The sequence below is a fragment of the Haliotis rubra genome, unplaced genomic scaffold (genome assembly GCF_003918875.1).
Source record: "Haliotis rubra isolate DU_JTF1 unplaced genomic scaffold, ASM391887v1 Scf177, whole genome shotgun sequence".
Classification (NCBI taxonomy): Eukaryota; Metazoa; Mollusca; class Gastropoda; order Lepetellida; family Haliotidae; genus Haliotis; species Haliotis rubra.
Window position 1 is genome coordinate 67424 of NW_025765747.1, and position 18594 is coordinate 86017.

Sequence of the window (18594 nt, forward strand, 5' to 3'; positions counted from 1 at the left end):
TTGTCGTCGTCGCGCCGTGATTAGACAGACATATTTTTGATACAATTATCCCCATTTTGATCAATGGTGTTTCCATGGCAACACAGGATCTAAAGATCTAAATTGCTAAAACTTCATATGTAAGGGCCAATATCAAGCTGATTTGTTATTGTCAAGCTAACAGTAAATCCACGAGGTTCTAAAGTTCCATATATACTGCCATACATCGATTCAGTCATAATCTGTATCAACGAGCGACATTTATTAGATTCGCCATGAACTAATCATGATTAAAATAAGTTTTCCTCAAACTTATACTCAACATGCCAAAACTCAATCATTAAAAATGCTGTAATGTAGTATCATTTTGATAATGTTTTGTTTGTTTGTATAATTTACCGGCTTTTTGACTGATATACTAACTAAGTCTGGCATAGACAACCCAGTGACTGACATCATGAGCATCGGTCTAGGCAATAAAGAGATGTCTCAACCAAATCAGCGAAACTGACCACCCAATCCCGTTGCCTCAAGCATGGGTTGTTGAAGATCAGTTCTAACCCGTATCTGCATGGGTTTCTTGGATAATGGTACGTGGAGACTGTAATGTTGAATATATTGGGAATGTAATGTTGAATGTATTAGGGGTGTAATGTTGAATGTGTTGTAATGTTGAATGTATATCGGGGATGTAATGTTGAATGTATTGGGGGAATGTATTGGGGATGTAATGTTGTAATGTAATTGAATGTATTGGGGGGATGTAATGTGGGGATGAATGTATTCGGGGATGTAATGTTGAATGTATTGGGGATGTAATGTTGTGTTGAATGTATTGCATGTTATGTATTGGGGATGTAATGTTGAATGTATTGGGGATGTAATGTTGAATGTATTGGGGATGTAATGTTGAATGTATCGGGAATGTATTGTTGAATGGGGATTGTAATGTTGAATATATTATAATTGTTCTGTTGGACACGTGTTTTGTGTTATTTTGTTTAACATAATCTTTGACATATGGTTAGTGTAATACTAGATAAATGATTAATTAATGTTGGATATATGGTTAGTGCTCTGTTGAGTATATAGCCAGATTAATGTTGGATATATTGTTAGTGCTCTCTTGAGTATATAGCCAGAGTAATGTTGGATATATGGCTAGAGCTCTGTTGAGTATATAGCCAGAGTAATGTTGGATATATGGTTAGAGCTCTGTTGAGTATATGGCCAGAGTTATGATGGATATATGGTTAGTGCTCTGTTGAGTATATAGCCAGAGGTATGATGGATATATGGTTAGTGCTCTGTTGAGTATATAGCCAGAGTTATGATGGATATATGGTTAGAGCTCTGTTGAGTATATAGCCAGAGTTATGATGGATATATGGTTAGTGCTCTGTTGAGTATAGCCAGGCCATGGATGGTTATGTTGGATATATGGTTAGTGCTCTGTTGAGTATATAGCCAGAGTTATGATGGATATATGGTTAGTGCTCTGTTGAGTATATAGCCAGAGGTATGTTGGATATATGGTTAGTACTCTGTTGAGTATATAGCCAGAGGTATGTTGGATATATGGTTAGTGCTCTGTTGAGTATATAGCCAGAGGTATGATGGATATATGGTTAGTACTCTGTTGAGTATATAGCCAGAGAGGATATATGTGTTGGATATATGGTTAGTGCTCTGTTGAGTATATAGCCAGAGTTATGTTGGATATATGGTTAGTGCTCTGTTGAGTATATAGCCAGAGTTATGTTGGATTTACGGTTAGTGCTCTGTTGAGTATATAGCCAGAGGTTATGTTGGATTTACGGTTAATGCCCTAGTGTAAATATAATGTAACGTTGTAATGTAGTGTTTTCCATATATAATGTTAGTGTAAATATACTGAGTCAAAAAAGAAACTTCACATTCTTTCTTCAGGGCATTATAAAAGAACAAGAGATGGTAAGATGGTTAAATTGTTATTATTTCATTGCTGAGATCTGTGTGATGTACTCGATACACTGACAGTGCCATAATCAGTTCCATTAGGCTACATCGCCGCTCCAAAACATGGGTATACAGAATGTCAAGTCACAAGAATAAAAATGCGAAATTTCTCAGTTCAATATCGTGTATGGCCGCCCGCGCATTCACCACTGCCAAACACCGTCTCCTCATCGACTGACTGATGCTTGTGAACACGTGGTTGGGGATTCTGCGCCATTGCTCTTGCAAGGCAGCGCCAAGTTCTTGCAAATTCTGAGGTTGGTTCCTAAAACCACAAGGCCTTCTCCCAAGTGCATCCCAAACGTGCTCTATTGGATTAAGGTCAGGGGACCTCGATGGCCAGTCCATGACGTTGATTCGAGCGTTTTGAAGGAAATTTCGTGTAAACATCGCGGTATGCGGCCGAGCATTATCATGCTGGAACTGTAGACCTGGGCCATGAGCCGCCATGAAAGGAACGAGTTCAGGGGTGAGCACCTGATCGCGGTAAGCAGCAGCTGTGAGGTTTCCACGGATGACCAGAAGTCGGGAACGGTTGTTCCCACAGAAAGCACCCCCACACCATGCAACTTCCGCCCCCGAATATGTCGACTTCCTGTACACGTCCGCGAATCTGAGGGTTAACCTGGATTCATCGCTAAAGACGACTCGATTCCAGTCTCTCTGGGTCCATCGAAGGTGACGTTGGGCCCACAGCTGACGTTGACGTTGATGAAACGGCGTCAATATTGGCCCACGATATGGACGTCGAGAATAGAGATTGGCAGCCCGCAACCGATTTCAAACGGTCTGTGAGGACAGTCGACCTCTAAACATCTCAGCCCTGGTTCGTGTAGCCGGCAGAAATCTGTCACGTAGGTGACGTAGGACGATTTGACGGGCTTCTGCTCGTGACGTCACACGTGGACGACCCGACCTTGGGCGATCAGAAGTGGTGCCATAGTGTTGTAGACGACCTCGCAAGTCATACACAGTACGACGGCTGCATCCCATTGCTCTTGCGACGTGAATAACTGATCTTCCCGCTTGCAACATGCCAAAGGCACGTTCACGTTGCACATTTGACAATCGTGGCATTTAAAGTACCCTTAGAACTGAGGTTTAAAAGTGTTTTTTCAATTCTTGAGGCCAATGCAAACACGTGCATATGAAGAAAACTTCGATGCGAAGATCACGTGATCGACTGCACGTGGAAAACCTGATTTGGCAATAACGTCATTTGCACGACGAATGGATGGGTTTGAGTGGGTTTTGCTAACGTTTTTCTAGAGTCGAAAGATAGGGATCCCATTTCGGATACATAGATGTATCATCAGAGAAAAATTATTCATTATTTTTCAAATTACATTTTGTGAAGTTTCTTTTTTGACTCAGTATATAATGAAACGTTGTAATGTAGTGTTATCAATATATAATGTTAGTGTAAATATAATGTAACGTTGTAATGTGTTATCCATATATAATGTTAGTGTAAATAAAATGTAACGTTATAATGTAGTGTTATCAATATATAATGTTAGTGTAAATATAATGTAACGTTGTAATGTAGTGTTATCAATATATAATGTTAGTGTAAATATAATGTAACGTTATAATATAGTGTTATCAATATGTAATGTTAGTGTAAATATAATGTAACATTATAATGTAGTGTTATCAATATATAGTGTTAGTGTAAATATAATGTAACCTTGTAATGTAGTGTTATCAATATATAATGTTAGTGTAAATATAGTGTTATCAATATATAATGTTAGTGTAAATATAATGTAACGTTGTAATGTAGTGTTATCAATATATAATGTTAGTGTAAATATAATGTAACGTTATAATGTAGTGTTATCAATATATAATGTTAGTGTAAATATAATGTAACGTTGTAATGTAGTGTTATCAATATATAATGTTAGTTTAAATATAATGTAACGTTATAATGTAGTGTTATCAATATATAATGTTAGTGTAAATATAATGTAACGTTATAATGTAGTGTTATCCATATATATGACTAGACTTAGCATACGTTAATGACGGGTTCCACCGGTGGGACAGGATACGCTCACACCTGGTATCATCACTAGAATCGAGACACGCCACTACACGACTAAGAATGTGTCTGCAGTGACCTGTAACATCAACACTGTAACTCGTGTATTGTTTTATGCAGTATGTTCGTGACACCTGTGTAATGGGACTTAAGGTAGCGTTTCTCGGCGATGGAAATTATATTACAACATAATTCTTAGGCATATTCACGTTTGGAAAGTATCAGTGACCAACGGGAATCTGACAATAACCTAAGGTATTGTTGTTTAATGCTTAGCACTTGTGTGGGGTATGTGAATGTGTTAGTTAAAACAGTTTCAGTATAAATCATCAATGTGTTCTCGCATGGTGTTCAGTAAGTTCATCTGACTCTCTGACATTACTGGGTCAAAGCAAAGTTGTTGGGAAAGGAGGCATTGTAAAATATAAACTGCTGGATTTGAAAACAGTTAAGTTAATAAATATTTATATACTATAATTGTGTCTGACATAAACATGTTTCATCAAATGGAGCGATATGTGACAGGGAACAGGCGACTGTAAGTGATATTGGTGTGGGTTATTTGCGTGATATATTTTTGGTATTTGCATCTATATGTCCCTGTGGAGTGGCATACACAGACAACGGAAATATCTCCAGTGACACATTCTGTTTTTTACATACTTATCATTCTGCTGTAAAATCTCTAAGGGATGCCCTAATACAAAACGGATAGGGTAATGACATTGATTAACGGCTATAATGTCATAATTCAATCACATCACATCGGAAAAGTCTTCCACAAAGGCCAATCATTCAAATTCATGAAAATAATCAGCAATACTTTGATGAGTAAAACATTTATTTTGTTATTACATAGGACTCGTAAAACGACTGCGCTAATTCTTCAGCTGTACGGAATAAGCCATCCCTTAGGGAATCACTTTTCAAGTCGTAAATGTTTAAATTCGGATGTGAGTGTTTCATATTTATCGTTTCTTCTGCTCATAACATCTTAACGGTAAACCCATTTAGTGCGAGCTGTGCACTTATCAGCGAATTTGTAGTGATAAAATAATTCCCTAAAACAATTAAAGACATGATAAATGAATAATGTGACTACTATACTATACTTTGAAAACAATGATTGGTGAAGATTTTATTACTTGTACTGAAATTAAGTTAATGTTCTATTACGTATAAATATCGATATCGACAACACAGGCAACTGTACATGTGCCGCCATTCCAACATAAACGCTTTGTAGAAACATGCTTTTCAAGATTTACATGGGATGCGAAAATGTGTAGTCATGGTGATAGTAAGTGAGTGAGTTTGGGTTTACGCCGCTTTTAGCAACATTCCAGCAATATCACAGCGGGGGACACCAGAAATGGGCTTCACACAAGCATTGTGCTCCCGTGGGGACCTGAACCCGGGTCTTCGGCGTGAGGGGCAAACGCTTAACCACTAGGCTACCCTCCGCCCCGTCATGGTGATAGCGTGTGAAAATACAGTTGCACATTCTCTGTATCATTTCCCCCATACACAACCTCTGTAACCTGAGACTCATATATAAACATGGGGCAGTTTATTGTGGAACTGAATCAGTTTCTGTCTTAGCTGGTCAGTGTAAGAGCGACGCTCGCCAGAAACCCTGTAATGAAGGAATCTGTGTAATTACAAGCTGAACCAAACCATAAGAGCGAATTGGTCAAAATAATTATTACAGACCAGCTTCAGGGCACCAACAGACGCAGGCTAATCTGTAGAACAAATTGATTTCAGCTTTATTGATGAACTAATGGTAATGTGCCTTTCTCTATCCGTTCTGTAGAGAGTTTTGCCTTTCAAATGGTCTGGTTGATGAGAACTGTGATCAGGCTGCTGCTTGGTGGTAGATGGACTCTCACAGACTGGTGTAACTATGTGTCCCTAACATTGCCTCCTTCACTGTCTGGATTGACAACGAATTCTTTTGATACGAACTGCTACAATAAAGCATACAAAGTACCAATGTGATTACATCTCCAGCCATTATGTCTACATCAGCAGGAAAACAGGGCCGTAAACTAAACATGTAGAACAACTATAGGTACTGATGTTGGTATTTCCAGAAACTTAATAACAGTTCTGTTGATGTTAATACATGCGTATCTTGTTGCAACTCAGGAATTGCCATTGCTAGAATGTCCACAGTTGCAGACCCAACAATCAGAACAGCATCACATGGTACTAGCACATTTACAACTGGTGTAACTGAAGTAAAATTAGTGCTGCTGCACCTTAAAGAAATCGTGATAAGTCATTTACTAATGAGTCTTTGAACGGCATTTAGAAGTGAATACACATAAAGGCAAGAATTTTATGGATGTCAACTTCTTTATTGTGAAGGGTCACGAAGTTTCGAAGTATATTCCTAAACCTGCAACTTCACCTACAACGACTGCTGTAAAATCGGTCATCCTTCAATAATACACCCAACGTCTTACCCCAGTTACAACTCCAGTCATTATGGCGCTATCCACAGGAAGCTAAACCGTTAACTAACTCTGGCCCAGATCTAGTTAATTCCCGTGATCGTTCAATCTGATAAACCCGCGAAGGTCCGGGTTAAAATATTGTTCTTCAGCAACCCATGCTTATCGTAAGAGGCGACTAACGGGATCGGGTGGTCAGGCTCGCTGGCGTGGTTGACGCATGTCATCGGTTCCAAATTGCGCAGATCGATGCTCATACTGTTGATCACTGGATTGTCTGGTCCAGACTCGATTATTTACAGACCACCACCATATAGCTGGAATATTGCTGAGTGCGGCGTAAAACTAAACTCACTCACTCACTCACTCAATCTGATAATCAAGTAGAGTATAAACGTGGGATCATCTCCATGCGAACTGACCTGGTCCTCGTCAAACTGACCCACTCCACCTACTACGCCAGTGATAGCATCTACACTGGCGAGATAGAATGAACTCTGCCATATACACTGGCGCTGAGGGAACCGCCAGGAGTCGGTCGTGTGATATACGCAAAGTTCAGAAGCTTTTTAAATCAAATTATTTTCTAATTAAATCTGTATCTTATTCTTAACAATTATACTTATTTTCTAAATGGAAATTGTTACCACTGTTCTACTGAAGTTTAATGAACCAATTTAGCCTAACTTGAATGCAACCTCTTTGTACCGGCGGTCATTTGAAGGCAGCTTCTGACCATTGCATCAGCTGAATACTGAGTTAGCTTATAAACATGTTAAGATGTTTACACAAGGAAGGACTAGTGCAGAGTTTAAGATAAGATATACTGGACACCCACGTGAACAACAGATCATGTATTGCCAAACTGAATCTGGGTGACGATGAACTTCGCACTAAGGCACACACACACACACACACGCACACACACACACACACACACACACACTCTCTCTCTCTCTCTCTCTCTCTCTCTCTCTCTCTCTCTCGCTCTCTCTCACACACACACTGTCAGTCACCGTAATGACGTCGATGTTTCCAATGGAGAGAAAGAATACCATGAGTTTCATTATACCTTTGAAGCCGCCAAGAGATGAAGAGTTTCCGTACAATGACTTATCAGACTTTCAGCGTGTTTTTTACAGATCACGTTAACATTGTTGTCAACGGAAGCGTTCGAACACTTTCCAGATTAATACACAATATCTGCTTGTAAAACACGGGCCTGCGATCCTGACTATTGCATAACATGGATCTCTAAATGATCTCTTAAGTCAACGAACTAGTGTAGAAATATCTTGAAAGATAATATCCCATTGTTTTATAGACCAAAATCACAACAGCTTACAAAGGCTGCACTACAAAAGCACCTGGGTACCGTCAATGCAAGACAATGGCAATACAATACAAACTGACAACGTGAAGTCAGAGTTTGCAGTTTCTTGCACCACAGACAGTTAAGAGTAATTTATCTTGTAAGAGGAAAGTCGCTAGCAGATAGACAGAAGTTCACCACTCTCGAGAAATCAGCGATAAACAAGATATACATTGCTGAGATATCAAGGGTCATGTTTAGTACTTCCATCACATCCAAGATCATAGGATCCTCGCACGGGGCGCAACTCAATAGTGACACCTTGGACATGTGGACGCTGATGAAGTAGTGTCAACACCTGCACTCAAAAGCACGTAAGACAAACGTTGTTTTCACTCCATGTGTCAGTTAGTCAATATATATGTTTGAAAATGTATAACATTTTGATCTGTGCTTTATACAAACTGGTTACAATGGCTCAAGCCGAGATCACTTTAAAATTATGAAAAATGTTCAGTTGGAATGTTAACATTGTTTTAACGCAGACAGCTGTGGGGGAATGTTTCGACCAGCACAACGGAATGGGGAAACACTACACGTATACAACTGAAACATCCGTTTACTCCAACTTGGAAAAATTATATCCTCAGATTGAAAGACTGTTTAGCATGCGGTTGTCAATGGATACCAGCTTAAAGTAATGTGTCAACTTCTTGAAACGATCTGGAACTTACATACGTAACTTGGCATTATACTAAGTAAACAGATACGTGCATTTTCAGGAAAATGCTTGAAGGGTATTTCAACGATTTTAATTGGGAAATGTAATGGAAATGCGTATATTTCGAAGTTTAATTGTGCAAGAGGAGACAAATAGATGTGATAACGCACTTTGGAAAGCGACCTTGATTGCCCATGTCGAGAGTGGCAGTCGGCTTGTAAATGTCAGAACTATGTCATCGGAGATGCTGGTACTATTCTAAACACATTCAAAACATCGCCTGTCGAGTTGTTATTCTTTATGCCTTCGTACGTCAACCGAAATGTGAATCCACTGTTGTTGATTTCAGTTTTAAGATTCTGGTTAATCGTAGAACCGATTATCATGAATATTGGCTTACAAAGAAAAACTAAAGTAATATCGTGGTAAGAAAGAAAGGTATTACAGAGATTGGATCAGTCCTTTTCATATTATTATCACAGCTATTGCCTGTTGGAATCTCTTACTCTCTTTACCAGGACATGGTGTCATCACTGACTTTCGCTATCCGCTCATATAATGATTACACAATGCCATTTAGAAAGTGGTCAAATGTAACATATGTTATATTTGGGATTACACTTTCTTAATAAAGTAAAAATTCTAGTACTAACAGACACTAATGACCCAGACACTCATTCGTAACTACGTTTCTGTTCCAGTTATGCCAAGTCTCCTTGTAAGTAGTCGAAACTTGCCAACCAAACTAGTGATTGACTGCATGAGCACCTTTCCGCTGGGTACGTTGATACACAATCAGTTCACAAATCTTGAGAACAGGTCGGTCACTCGCAGTGTGTGGGTTATAGTGGACCTATTCTCAACTGTTTATCCTCACACAAACCCAACTTGTCTACGCCTGAGCAATCGTGCACCTCACCAGACTCCCCGTCTGGACGGAATCAATACCTGTTAGATTAGCGCATCATCTACGTCATGTTCAACAATGACAGACGAACAATTACGTCAACACGAGGACCCCGAGGCATCTTTACTTTGTTTGTCCATAGACAGTGTTGAAGCAGAAACGCATGGCAGTGTTTGTCATTTCGTATGTCATAAAATGGATAGCAGCTGACACAGTAGGTTAGACGGCGGACTTTGTGTGCTGGCGATTAGGTGCCTGACTCTGAGAGTGTGGGTTCGAAACCCGGATGGGACTCAACCTAACAAAAGTACAAGAATCTACTTCACTGAGAAAGTGTAACCCCAAATATAACATGTGTTAAATTTGATCCCTTTCATAATGGCATTGTGTGTTCATACCTCAGACAATCATTTGCAAATATCGTGTGTCAAATAAGCAACACCAATATACTCTATGCCTTTAAAGGTGACCGGTAGCCTAGTTGTTAACGTTTTCCCTCTTCACGCCGTAGGCTTGGGTTCGATCCCCTTACATGGGAACAATGAAATTGTGTTAAGCCCATTTCCCCCGCCGTGATATTGCTGGAATATTGCTATAAGCGACGTAAAACCAAACTCACTTACTCACGTTAAAGGTGATAGTTTTCTGAAAGCAATATCTTTAATGTTTATGAAGTATAATTTAGTTTGTCTTCGCAACTTTCGCATGTTCTAACACAGAATGAAATGCATAACAAATTTGTTATTTAATATTGCACTCAGGAATATGGAACTTGGTGTAATATCATCGCATGCCAGCAGTCACTTTAGTGTCTGGTTCAGAATCGATTATTTCTGGTCCCCATCGAGTAGCTGTAATATTGCTGAGTAAGACATTAAAAAATAGACACAGACACAATCAGACACACATGCGTATATGCACATACACACAAACACACACGTACGCAACATATATGCACATACACATAAACAGGAATACTTTGACCCTCTGACAGACACAGATTTGCAATTACTGAAACACGCTTGCAAGAAGACAACCTTTCCCCACAAACAAACCAATACACGCATAAACGCAAGCACACACAGACACACATACAGGCTCGATTATATAGACAAACATAAACCCACAAACACTCATGCACTCACGCACAGATGCACAGACAAGCACGCATACACGCAAAACACAAGCACAAACATCCAACACACACCGAGTCAAACACGTATGCACACATAAAGATACACACATACATAAATACATAGAGGCATATACATGTACACAATGTCATACATACAGTAGCACACATACCAACATGCACACAAATACGATCATAGACAAGACAAACACAGATACACATACATGCACACTCACAGAGTGAAACACACGCCATATTCATACTGCGCATGCTTAAGCCTGACCTCGCTTGGAACATGATAAGGAGTCAACATTAGATATCAAAACATGATCGTCGTTTATCCAGGATTTCAAAGGATTCTCTTTAGGCAGATGATTGGACGTCATTTTCCAACTCCAAACAATGTCTTCACGTTCAAAATGCCCATGTATATATACGTATGACACACTTTTGGAAAGTTTTCGTCGTAGCAACACGATACCCATCAATCTAAACATAACGTCAGCATCGTCGACGCAATGTTAGCTCCTTCAACGACGAGGTCATCCTTCCTTGGACACTCTTAAGCCCCTGAGGACACGTGTTCACATCGGGGCGACTCGTGGTCATTAGGCCAGAAGGGGAAACCTTTCACTCCAGAACATAATGAAGATGACGACAGGATAATCGAGATGTGATGCTCCTGATGTTGACGCGACTGCTGGGAACGCTCGATGGAAACCTATCTTCTGTGTTATGCCAGTCAAGTTCAAAGAATATTCAGGCCCTAGTAAAGAGCCTGACCTCGCTTGGAACATGATAAGGAGTCAACATTAGATATCAAAACATGATCGTCGCTTATCCAGTATTTCACAGGATTCTCTTTACTCTAATGCAATGAAACGAATTCTTGAAAAAGCGTGGTTGTGAAAGTGTGTATCTTGTAGAAATTGAACGTCGCTTGTCCAGTAGCTGCAATATTAACGTGACGGACTGAAGATGTAGCTTTGGGCGGGGGATGGGGTTGAACATCAAGATGGAAACATTTATAGCCGGAAGATGGAGAAACAATCGGCCTCACAGTGTAAACTATCTTACAGAAGGGTACATCACCAAATGGAAAGTATGACGTCACAATGTGGTGGGGCAACACAATAGTATCGCCAGAGAATACACAGGACCGATTCCATTGCTAAAGACAACACTGTGGTTATAGTTGCAGTTATAGGCTGTCGTTGTGAAACTCGGCTATTACTGAGTTAAACAACGAACACTACCTAAAACCATCACACAGCTACTTCATGGCCCCATTAAGTGAGATAGGGTTATAACCCAGGCCCGTCCCCCAACAAGTAAGTCATTTGCATGTCTGTAGTGGAATAAATGGCGCTTTGTGGGTTCCGGTATGTGTCATCGTGTCCTCCTGGATGTTGAAGGACAACTCTGCGATTGCAACCAGATTAATATGATTCATCTGTAAAAGGTTACTTAATTTCATCAGTCAGATCAGGCGACGTCAGCTGACGGCCACCGATCATAAGTCACAAACATGCAAGACAAACATAATATTCTTTTATGTTCTTTGTGTTATGTCACAGTAATCGATTTAACTTTCTCCTTTTAGAAATTTAATAACACAAATCTTTTTAACGACTGGTGAACACTCACCAGGTGATGTTACAACTTTTCTCCCGATTCAATAAATCCACAGCTTAGATTCTTTGCCATTTTCATGTAAACGTGAAGCTATTGACTTCTACCAAAACGGGAACTTGAGTTGACATTTTTCATGAAATGCCCAACACTCCGAAGTACGTACAGGTAGATTGACATTAACCCCGAAGTTCGCACTTGTAGATTAACATTTACACTTGGCTGGTAAGGATTACTTATATTTCAAACAAACGTTCAAAATAACGTCAACGCCAAATATCAACGTCAATTGCTTAACTGACAAAACATCAGGGAAACGTATAGTCAAATATGGGAGTTGCATCATTCAGTAACCACTGAGGCGTCAGATTTCATGTCGACTGAAAAACGCCCTGAATATTGTGAAATGAACATCCCAACCTTGATCTGACAACACCTTTGTGAGTTATATGGCCCTCTTTGAAATCTTCGTAGAAAGAGCAAGCTCGAGCGTACATTGCCCCTGACACCAGAGAAATGTGAACAGAAAAGGCTGTGGTTGGAATGTTGGGGATGTTTGAATACTGGTAGCGGACTACTGAAGAGTTGAATCCACAACTATTGCCGTACAGTCTTGTAAAGACGTGCAACATACGAGGTGGACTCACGGGTCTCCTTCGCCTGATGTACATGTGGAAACATTAGACTCTCTCAACACCACAGTCCCACATAAATATCAAAAATGAGGAAAGCCCAACATCTTTCTTTTTGTTTTCGCAAACTTCAGATGACATTTACTTTTCAGTTTTGGTAAATTGTCCTGAACCACTGAAGATAGACATGGAGAGGCGTGTGAGACGTTTTGTTAACCACTGTGGTTTTTATCCTGTTACTACTTTCTTTGAATACAGGGAAAGTGATTCTTAGATTCATTCAATTAATCCCAGGGTATTGGGATTTTGTGTGGCATTTGCTGGAGAAAGGAATACATCTCTCTCTGTACGGAGATGTTTTGATTCCAGAACAAAAGAGAAATGGAAATGTGTTCATGTTTTAGAGCCAGTACAAAGGTTTGTAGAACCAGTAATCTCGTAAAAGTAAAAGAATATAATGCGATAGCGCATTTTATTGATTTTGTTTAAACTAAAAACAATACGTGAATTTCGAATTACTTCTACTTATGTACACATGAAGATACTCTGCCGTTGTTTCTGCAGCATAGAAGAGATGTATCAGCCCAAGCATTACCTTTGTAGTTGATTCTGCATAATTGATAAATACTACAGAGTTGATGATGAAACTCGGAAACTTCGGTCCAACAGCCGAGAAATCGACGCAGTTCAATCCCAAGTACGTGTTAAAGGAGATTTGCTGTACAACGTCTTGTCAGCCTTCATGTAACTAATGTCAAAAAGTGTCTTTGAACGTTGACCGTCCATCATCAGCAGTGAATGTAGGGACAAAGGCAATTGTATGGAGTAATAGGATTAGGTATCATTGAGTGTCCTGCTAATGTGTCAGTGAGCTTTCTCTAGAACACTCATTCACAGTTTATTTGATCAGAAACACAGCCATCATTCCCAAAGTGGGTTTCCATAATCTGCCTGGACCTTCTTTAAGCACGGGGAGCTGATTAGAAGGTAAGGAAACACAAGAAATCTCGTCAGACAGGAGTACCCTTGTCGCATCTCGTTTGGTTATACGAGATCTACAAGAGATTACCGAAGCACATGTTACTAATTCCTCAGCAAACACAGTTGAGGTCAATGATTTGTGAACAGTATCTGTAGTATTCTCCACACTCAGTAATTCAATTTATGTTGGCATTTGAAATAAAAGAGAAAGTTTAACGACTTGAAGATCAATAAAGAAAACACGTATTGTAGTGTGAGATGCCCAATAAGGATTTGGTTTCGTCCCTTTGAACGTCAGCTAAGGTTTATGTCAGATTATTCTACCTCCATGAAGATCATTAGTTTTCAGCAACCAATTCTAGACGTAAGAGGAACTAACGGTACTGAATGTGTAGATAGATGTCGATGATGCCAGTGACTGGTCTGTCTGGTCAAGACTCATTCATTTAAGACTAGAGGAGTGCTGGGTGCGTCCATACACAAACAAACAAACAAACGGTGGAAGAAAAGTCTAACGATGTTTGTCTTTCAATGTACAAGCACTATTGCCGTCTTTTATCAGTGTATTTTCTCAGTAGACTAACATAAATTCAGTTCTTTTGAAATTACTTTTTGAAATTACAACTTAAATAAAGTTTTTATTTTTACAACCATACTTGGAAATGAACATCGAGTATAGTCATTGTATGATGCCAGGGACATTTAGTGTGAACTATTAACAGTATATGGAAATTGTACTAATTTTTAATATCAAAACTTGCATTATTGGACCAAAAACGCAAGCCAGCCATGAAACTTTATTGAAAGTATCAGTGAAAATGACACCAGGTGTTTATATGTAAGGGTAAGCATGTCATGCTTTACTGGTAAACTGAGTAATTAACGATATATATTTTCACGAATATCAAACGTTTACAATGAAATGCCAGAACTTTAAATAACACAAAGGAGTAAACAATGCTCTTAAAACCCAATACAACAACAACAAGAATGACCATTTGCAGCCTTTCTTGACAAACATATATTCTGCACTTTTGCACAGTCATTTATCTGATGATTATCGTGTGAAGCATGGCAAAACCCATAAAAAATCTGACATTTCACGCCTTTGCTAAACAAGCTAGAGATGTAGGACATAATCGAAATGTCAATAATGATTTTGTTGATGGTTCGGTACAGCTCAGTGGTGCAGATATGAGTATTTACCAAGCCAAGAGCCGCATCTAATCGGCACAGTCTCTGATTTTCCGGGGAGATGTGTTGAAAAGAACACCATCCCTGTCGAGTGCTTTGCTTGGATGAAGCCGGCTGGCCTGAAAAGTGAAACAGGTGGCTTTCTTTTTCCTGCTCAGATTTAGTCACTCAAAACTGATAATGTGCGATTTTGTATCAAAGTGCACATTATTGTAGATACTGGAATGGTCTTAATGAAACTGTCCAATACATTGTCTTCGCCATGATTGTGGGTTGGACTCAGAGGTCTATCCATGTTGCGACCCAGAGTAGGTAGCATCGTGAAAACTGATAATTATAACTAAACAGGCCACAATACAGACGTATCCAGTCCAACATACCTCACCTTGTCTTCTTTACACCCGCTGAAATCATTTACATCATGGAATGTCTGTTAGTTTTGAGACGAGTGTGATTGACAATATCTGGGGAAAAAACATGGTAAATATGCGGATTTCGTTTACAAAGTGTCACGCTTGCATCCCAAATACCAAGTTGTTCGACTCCGCATTGTTCTTGGTGTCTTAGGTTTGGTGCCTCCCTTTCTGTTGATTGACATTGGGAGAGAGTTTCCCTGATTTCTCTCTCTCACTAACTCCCCCCCCCTCTCTCTCTCTCTCTCTCTCTCTCTCTCTCTCTCTCTCTCTCTCTCTCTCTCTCTCTCTCTCTCTCTCTCTCTCTCTCTCTCTCTCTCTCTCTCTCTCTCTCTCTCTCTCTCTCTCTCTCTCTCTCTCTCTTCTATGTAATTATTTGAATCTGTGCAACAGTTATCGTTGTGATGGTGTAGCCGAGACAGGGTGATATCCACGCAACACCCAATGTGATCTATTGATTAGTTACTATAATGAACATTGCAACCTCCACCACACAGCCGTCCGTCTGGCTAATTTGGTTTACGCCAGTGTAAATGTACACTTAATTTTGCTTTGATGGACATTAAACTTGAACATTGAATTTGGTTTTGAAGCATTGAATGAATTATAGTGGCGCCACTGCCTCTATTGGGAGTCAAAGTATTCGACTTTGTCACAAAACTGGCGGTATTGCCCTGGAACAAGGCAGAGATAGATGTTACAGTTTGTTGAAAATAGACACGATTAGTGTAATCATGGAATGTAGTACATTCAGACGTCTAGGTGTCTCATCGAGTAGGATTACAGTTACGTTAGCCTGACTTAGATGCATAACGAGAGGGTTTCACACACTAGGGGAACAAAACACAAATCAAGGTGAATCGGGAAGCAATACACGGATTCAGACACGCCTAAGGGAGGCAACTCAGCACGGAGTATTGAGTACGACACGGTTATATGACATCCTCTAGTTAGAGTTAAAGGCAAAATAGCTGTGAAAATTAAATGTATGGACCGTTGAAAATCAGTAATGTGACACCAGCTGTTTGGTGCAAATAGGGTACACTGAGTTATAAACTGCTGTTCTCTCCAACTAGAGACAAATGTGTATTCTACTCACAATCGATATGGTTTCAATCATATACCGCTTAGGGGTGAGGACTCATATGTCCATAAAGTCATGAACATGAATTCTCTCTATGTGAGTATCATTAACGGTAGATTATTCTGTTGGATGTAGATTAAACCGTTATTGCGGTTCTGTTGTCGACAGTTGTGCATGGGCAGATAGTGACAGGTGCTTGAGTGTACACACTGTCTGTGACACCAGGTGTTAGAGTGTAAACTGGGTTATAGAGATGGCTTCAACCATATGCCGCTTGGGGTGAGGACTTGGGGTGAGGACATTAGAATATGTCCATCCACGGAAAAATGGAATAAATTCATGAACATGAAGTCTCTCTATGTGAGTATTGTCAGTATTGGTTATTTTAAAGTGGTAACCCATTCAAGAGTTATTCCCCTTGTTCACGATCATTATGGGGTGTGTGCCGAAGCACATGGCCAACAGTGTATCCCGTCACTATATTTGTTACGAAGAATAAAGTTTGTTCTGGTCGTGACAATGGCTTCGTTATATGACAAGTATCATTAACGGCAGATTATTCTGTTGTATGTAGATTTAACCGTGATTGCGGTTCTGTTGTCGACGGTTGTGCATGAGCAGATAGTGACAGGTGTTGGAGTGTACTCACTGTCTGTGACCTTATGGCGTTCTTTGGACCATTAAGTGAGTCACCAAGAGTGTCAGATTCATCTCGATATTCCAACTGGACGTGGGAGCTGGACGTGGGAGAAGTGATGTGGATGTGTCAAACGTTTACTACTTTGCTGGAGCCCACGAGCAGGGATGTGGGGCTTCTAAAACAGGAAATAATAACCAGGCGAATTGATCTTCAAGTGATTGTGTCACCTTCGTCAAATCACATCATGTTGCCAACATGTCTGCAACAAATGTCAACTATTTTATCGTCAGTAGATCCAGTATTCCTATTTCTATCTGATGTATGATTGCCGGTAATAACAGCTGAATGATCCGATTTAAGCAACACGAGAAGGCTTTTCTAAAATTATTTTCTAAACCTTCGAAACAAATGCCTACTCAGATTCATTGGCGATCTTGCATATATCCTTCAGGTCATGTTGATCTGCAACATTTGATTTGACTTTAATTTGGACTGACGAAAAATCGTGTTCCCAAATCGAATGATGTTTTGTTAACAAAACCGTTATATTTAATTTTTTGAATTAAGTAAACCTTCATTAATTACTGTCGATGTCGATGTAACGTGAACGACAACTGGTTTGTGTACTCGGTTGTTTGCCTAGAGTTGGAACAAGGTGTTGCCTTGATTCGTGATATAGCGACTAGCCTGCCTACAGGTTGTATTTACTCACGAGTTACGGAGCAGCATGTGTACAAAGCCGTGAAGTACTGAGTGAGTGAGTTGGATTTAACGCCACTTTTAGCAATATTCCAGCTATATCACGGCGGGGACACTAGACAGGGGCTTCATACATTATATCCATGTTGGGAATCGAACCCGGACCTTCTGCGTGACGAGCGAACGCTTTCACCACTGGGCTACCCCACCACCCCTGTGAAGTGGCACAAAGGAATATGTTGTTTGGAAGATGGACTGTGTTTTTTCTGCAGCATACGGAACATTTCTGATTCTTATACTATCGGCTACCATAACACCTGCTCTCACGTGGCATTTGTTTGTGTGTTTTCTTCACGTCGTATTTGGGCGTTATTCCACACTATTAATCACATCGATCTATACAAGTGAGATTCGATGACAAAGTCACTCAGCCTGCCCACCCGATCCCACTAGTCGCCTCTTACGTTGACATTTTTTTTTTGTATCTATTTGACCCGGATCTTCACGGTGCTTGCACAAAACAGCAACAAATCATGTACACAATGGGCATAAACAGTTACAAATCATGTACACAATGGGCATAAACAGTAACAGATCATGTACACAATGGGCATAAACAGTTACAGATCATGTACACAATGGGCATAAACAGTAACAGATCATGTACACAATGGGCATAAACAGTAACAGATCATGTACACAATGGGCATAAACAGTGACATGATCTTGTCATGTAGACACAGAGACCATAATCTGTTTGTGAT